Raw genomic sequence first — 7,145 nt, 5'->3', positions numbered from 1 at the left:
CACTTCACAGTACTTGTACTCAAGCGCTTTTCAAAGGGCAATACTTTATATATTTCAATATATAAAAGAGGTTGTACTTTCGTACATTAAACTACTTACAGTGTGTGAAGAAGGTGATAATAGCTTCACCTCAACCAGCTCATAAAACACTTTAAAAGGCATCAAGAGTACCTTCAATTTTGATACTTGACATAGATTTTTCTAACACTAATAGTATATAACAAATAATAATTTGTATTTTTTAGTTAAATCTTTAATGCAACTTCATCTTTAAAGTATTTTTACATTGCAGCATTGTTATTCTTACTTAGCTATTAATGCTCTTTCGCCATGTGAAACAGATTATTTCATAATTTTCAAAGTAATTAATTGATAGTTAATTGCACAAAATTTCCCAGACCTTGATGTGATGCCTTCAAATTCAAACACACAGCACATTTTTGAGGCTGCAACCAATATTTATTTATTTTTTTGACATTTTCACGAGATGAATTACTCAAATTATTCATCCGTTATCCAAATTGTTCTTGATTAATTGATTTTCTGTTGATTAATTTTCAGTTTCAGTACCTGCTTTTTCTTTTTTTCAGCAACACCTAACACCAACCTGCCACGTGCTTGTGTGTGTGTGTGTAATTTTGGTGGGGTTAAGAGGAAGGAGGTGGGGTTGGGGGAGGGGAATAAAAAAAAAAAAAAAAAACAACAATAAAAAAAAAAAACGAATGAACGCCAAGCTCAAATTCAACCGCAGGTCGCTGAGGCTGGGCCCGGGGCCTACCGTGGTGTAGCTCTTTTGTAATGTATATCAAGTTCACCAAGGGCCTTTTCATCTGACAGGCCATTGTTAAGGGAGGCTAGCCGGCGTTCTACTCCCCTCTTAACCCCACCCACCCGACACGGGAGCAGGTTGGCTTGCAATTGTTTTATGGAAATGCACGCGGGCCTGGCCGGGTGTCTGCCAGGCGAGGATGGAGGGATGGGGGGGGATGGCGGAGGGAGGGTGGACTCCGTGTGCCTCTGTATGTTGTGTGTAGGTGGGTGGGTGGATGGAGTGTGGGGGGGGGTGGGGGGTGGATGTGACGCCGACCCCTTCGAACGCCCCTGACCCTGAGCAGATGGCGAGGCAGGGTCTCTCCGCTGAGCCAGAATTAATAGCGTGTGCCATGTCACATTGTCTGAGACGAGCCTGCTGAAAAACTCCCCCCCCTCACCCCCACGCTCCCCACCACTCTATCCTGATTTTTGCATCCACCCTCCCCCCTCCCCCGTCTCTCTCTCTCTCTCTCTCCATCTTTCTCCTATCGCTCCTTCAACATTTCTCTTTTTTCTCTCCCTCCTCCTCCTCCTCTTCTTCTTCTTCTTCTTCTTCTTCTTCTTCTTTTTTTTTTAACTCCTATACATCACATCACTTGTCTCCTTCCTACTCGCCCCCACCACCTCCTCCTGCTCCTCCTCTACATCCACAATCTCCTCCAGCTTCCCCACAGAGTGCTTACTCTTCCAGGCACTCGTTTGCTCATTCATTCACTCATTCACCCATTCACTTATTCACGTGCGCCTCATTCATCCCTCTTTTTAACAGACACTCATTCACAGGTTTGCCCACTCGCCGAGGCTTTATTGGAGGACAATTAAGGCACCTGCGTTTCTAAAGCTCCCCTGCTGAATGCCTGCCACCCCATTTCCTCACCCGTCTGTTCACACTACTACTACTGTTCACTCGCTCACTTGTTCTCGTATCCGGGCCCTTGCTCACTCGCTCATGTACAGACTTGCTGGCTCAGCCCAATCACTCGGTGTCACTCAGTCACGCTGCATAAATGCGAATAAATCTGAAAACGCGCCTTCCAAGACCGCAGAGAACTTAAATGCTTCCCAATGTGGATACATTTGAAAATCCTCATCTCACATTGCACATTTGGATGAGGGGTTTCTGTCAAGTGCTGATTTACGATTGTCATGTGATACATTTTTAGAGTGTCTTGACTCTTATGGTGCACAAAGCATTTCTTAAAAAAATCCAAATCAATCTATGAAAAGCCACTTGGTTATTGAAATGGTGCAGGTGCAGGCTCAAGTGGCCGACGCGTGTCCAAAAGCGGGATTTACAACTTAATTTTAATAAAATGAGCACAAATCATCACTTTTTGACATGCAGAAATAAAAAATCTTAATCTGAATTTGTGAGGATATGGCCTCTCATAACTAACAATGGTGAAAAAAAAAAAAGAATTTCCTGAAGCTTTCAGCCACATCTTGTGGACTTCTTCAGCTCAGTTGTCATAGAGATGGTTTGGTTGTTATCACGTGACCTAACTGTGGTCATGTTATTAAATCATATAGTTTTATATAGAACGGTTTGAAACATAATAAACCGTGTATGCGTGTATGACACGCAACATCTGAAAGACTCAAGTGCCACTTAGTGGCTTTTTAAAAAGCTTTCAGTCAGACCTTATGAAGGAGTTTCCTCCGTCGTCAGGGGTAACAAACTACCTCTTTCAACGTCAGCCTTCGTTTAGTTTAGTAATGTAAGAGGTAGGAAACACTTTAATCCACGCTGTCGTATAAATAAGTAAATGACTTGATTTTAAAGAGAGGAGGACGAGGAAAATTGATCATTTGTGGACGCCAAAGAAAACCTTGTCAGTAAGCAAAGAGGTTTACCTGTCACAAGACTTGTTCCAAAAAGAGGTGAATACATAAATAACGTGTCTAAAGCCTTGCTCGTGGCTCTGTGAGGCTGTACTTGAGCTAAAATGCTAACGTAAGAATGCTAACGTGTTCACAATCACCTCATAACATGCTGATGTTTACGTCTGACATCACCGACGGAGAGCTGTTTCGAAGCTATGGATCCAGCCATGTCGGTAGTCCTGCCTCTTTTTCCTCTCAGGTAATCTAAAAATCGGCAAAGATGTGGCTCATTGGTGGACCTCTGTGCTAACGGGCCACCTGTGACGATTCCTACCTGTCAATCAAAGTGGCCACACTGTTAATTATGCATGACTTTAAGCCTTAATATAATTTGAACAGGTAAATTATCAATAAATTCAGACTCAGTACAGTTGTCATGAATGACTAAATTAGCTACAGAAACCAAAACTGTTTTTTGTACCAGGCTGTAAACATGTTTATTTCTGCTGTGAAGTTGGACATTTGAACATGGGGACTTATGGAGACTGACTCATTGTGGAGCCAGCCTCAAGTGGACGTTTGAGGGACTGCAGTTTTTGCCACTGAGGTTGGTTGGACTTGATTAGACAGTGATTCTTTGAGCAAAGCAAATATAATGTTACTGTTCACCACCTTTTTAGCATGACTACAAGACCCAAAGGTCAACTGAGGCTGCAGGAATCGTCACAAACCCTGTTGGACAAACTAAATTGTTTGTAACCTGAGCAGTAGTTGCCAATACGTTGCTAATAAGCAGCAGCTGAGGCTGATGGGAATGTGTTTGGTTTTTTGGTCATAAACTAAAGTATTCGACAAACATCAGGGGGATCAGCAAAGTTATTGCAATTAATCCTGAAGGGAAAAAGAATGTCTGTCCCACATTTCATAGCAATGTGTCCAGCAGTTGTCGAGGTATTTCAAGTCTGGACCAAAATGGTGGACCGCCTAAATGACTAGCTGACATTACCATCCATAGAGTCATGAGTTTGGATGTCCACTATCTAATCTGTGGGTGTGGATCCATCATAAATATTTGCAGGGCCTCCCTCTCTGCTCCCTCGTTCTCTCCTGGAGCGGCAGGGTGGCTGCCAAGAATGGGACAGAGGGTCAGGGGTAAGTTCACCCCCCTCTGATGCTCTCTCCCCACCCCTCCATCCTAATCACCAGTCCTCTTCCTGCTCGCTACGCCCCCACCCGCCGACCCCCGCCTCCTTTGCCTCTATCGGCCTCCAGACAGACAACCTGGGAGATGGCGGGGGAGGAGGAGGACGCAGAGGGTCACGGCCTCAGCGGAGCAGTCACTTGGCCGGAGAGTGCATATGTGTGTGTGTGTGTGTCTTGCATCTCTTCCCCTTTGTGTGTGTGTGTGTCAGAGAGAATTTTTCTTATTTTTGCGGACGAGGCAGGCGCTTCAAAATGTTTGCTAGTCTGTGTAAATTTATTTGTGTGTGTGCATGAGGAGATAGAGCGAGTGTGTGGGCGTTAAAGAGGCAAAGGTCAAGGTTTTTAGAGGTTGACTTGGCTGAAGCTTGTTCCCTTCAAACCCCCACCAGCCAAATATGCTGCGGTCAACAAAGTGAAGCTGTCTATCTAAACACTATCTCCTAAACAATTGCAAAAGCAGCCCAGAATTTTTTCACAAAAAAAAAGAAAACAAGTCGTATAAATATACAATATATCATGTTCTACAAGTTCATGCGGAGCAGGAAAAATGAGAGCAAACTTGACACGAATATTAGTTTAATAATCGCAAGAGCATTTTTCATTTTTCACCGAAACAGTTCATGGGAGATGTCCTCAAGAAACAAAAATGTGTTTCTTTGGGTTTTGGATTGAGCTGACCAAAGTACTTTGTACCCACTAATAACTGTCCATCAATCTTTTTGTCATGATATAATACAGCCTGTCACTCGCTCTTGTTAAAAAAACATTAACATTCTGTATTGTAACATTATCAGGCTGCTTCTGCTATGAGCCTTCACCAAACTTTGGCTTTAGAAGTCTTAACTGACAAGGGCGTCAGGCCAAACTAAACGAGTTATGCTCTTAGTTTACTGGATGTGAATATCCCAGGAGGGTTTTCACAAAGTGGAGAGCTTTACTTTTGTTGGATGGTTCCATTGTTATGACATTTTGACCCTGTTCCTGATTAGTCTCTTAAGGGTTTGAATGTTGGAAGAGATTTTACTCTTTTTTTAATTTTTTATTTTTTTTTCTGGGACAAAACCTCTCTGAAAACACTGGCTCAGGGCCTAGCCGACCGCGATACCGACTCTTTAGGCTCAGGAGATGATGTTTCAACCACATCCTGACAACAAACAAAATAACTTGTGTTGAGGTTAGAGGATTCTTGCAGCCGATGCTTCGTATAGCTTCCATAAATCAAGCTTTGGATTCGTGCAAATGCAAAGAAAAAAAAAAAGAGGGTCGAGACTTTGTTTGGGGCTGCATGCGTCGACTCAGATTTTCCGAGGTGGAACGTAGATGTCACTCACAGTAACGCGGGTCCAATGAAGCACTCCAGAAGTGAAAGTGACTGAATGCATCAGAGCTGAGTCATAAAAGAAAAAAAAACTGACAGAGGGAAAAATACAAAGACAAATCAACTCAGTTGCCCTCTCTGCATGTTTTATGATTATCTTGCCTCTATTGTATCACTGTCACTTGTCTGATTTTATCAAAGTTTTTTGAAATGATTGCACAAAAACACCCGCAACAACTTATTGACATATAAAAATGAAGAATTTCAATCACTTGAGCTTTTACGACTATTTTTTAAGGGTCCGATGAGTGTGTGTGCGTGACAGCATCTTGTCAGAAAAGAGAACAGTCGTGTCTTTGAGTCTTCTTTTGGTTTAATGGCTACACTTGAGAAACTTGATTTATGCTCAATACGCTGCATAAGGGAGTCTCAGTGGTAGTTGCTGAAGGATTGGAGAGCATTACCTCACTAACTGTCTCCCATCTGGGCTAAAATATTGGAACCAGCAACCTTTCAAGAAGCCTATTTTGCTGTTGGCGGTTCCTAATACTCCTGATTCCTAATAGAGCATCTGATCCATTGGTATTTACCAGTAAGAGAACAATAAGACAAAGCTGTCTTTGCATAAAGACTAAAAGCAGCTAACTTATAACCACAGAGAACATCTTGAGCTCACAGGTTAATGCACTTTTATCCCTTTGTTCAACGAGGGAGTTACATGCTCAGGCTATTGTGTGAAAAACATCAGCGTATCACAAATTGACAGGTGAGCATGGACTCTGAGAAGCTGTGCACAATCACTGCATCCACCTACTGTTTGCCAAGAAATTGTTACACCACCTAACTCCCATCAAAACCACAAATTGTTGTTTATACACCTCTGTTTGTGAACGGATTAAACGGATGAGTGTTTGTATTGACTTTGGGCAGAGCCAGGCTAAGCTATGCTATGGTTCCTGAGTTGGTGGTTAAGACTAACCACTCACTCAGACTAAGACTAAGACTAAGACTACAACTGGAAAACAGCTAGTTAGCTTTGGTGGTTGGTAGGCGACCCGGCTAGCTGTTTCCCTCTATTTCCAGTCTTTGTGCTAAGCTAAGCTAACGGCTACTGGCTGTAGCAACATATTTACTGAACAGACAAATTTGGTATCGATCTTCGTGTCTAAATCTCCGCAAAATAGCAAAATTTTTGGAAATGATTCTACAAAAACGGCCGTAACAGCTAGATGTTTCCCTCAGTTTCCAGTCTTTGTGCTAAGCTAAGCTAACGGCTACTGGCTGTAGCAACATATTTACTGAACAGACAAATTTGGTATCGATCTTCGTGTCTAAATCTCCGCAAAATAGCAAAATTTTTGGAAATGATTCTACAAAAACGGCCGTAACAGCTAGATGTTTCCCTCAGTTTCCAGTCTTTGTGCTAAGCTAAGCTAACGGCTACTGGCTGTAGCAACATATTTACTGAACAGACAAATTTGGTATCGATCTTCGTGTCTAAATCTCCGCAAAATAGCAAAATTTTTGGAAATGATTCTACAAAAACGGCCGTAACAGCTAGATGTTTCCCTCAGTTTCCAGTCTTTGTGCTAAGCTAAGCTAACGGCTACTGGCTGTAGCAACATATTTACTGAACAGACAAATTTGGTATCGATCTTCGTGTCTAAATCTCCGCAAAATAGCAAAATTTTTGGAAATGATTCTACAAAAACGGCCGTAACAGCTAGATGTTTCCCTCAGTTTCCAGTCTTTGTGCTAAGCTAAGCTAACGGCTACTGGCTGTAGCAACATATTTACTGAACAGACAAATTTGGTATCGATCTTCGTGTCTAAATCTCCGCAAAATAGCAAAATACTTCAAAATTTTTGGAAATGATTCTACAAAAACTGCCGTAACAGCTAGATGTTTCCCTCAGTTTCCAGTCTTTGTGCTAAGCTAAGCTAACTAGCTACTAGCTGTAGCTTCATATTTACTGAACAGGCACAA

Source organism: Larimichthys crocea, chromosome XIV (genome assembly GCF_000972845.2).
Source record: "Larimichthys crocea isolate SSNF chromosome XIV, L_crocea_2.0, whole genome shotgun sequence".
NCBI classification, from domain to species: domain Eukaryota; kingdom Metazoa; phylum Chordata; class Actinopteri; family Sciaenidae; genus Larimichthys; species Larimichthys crocea.
Note: the sequence above shows the minus strand (reverse complement) of the source record.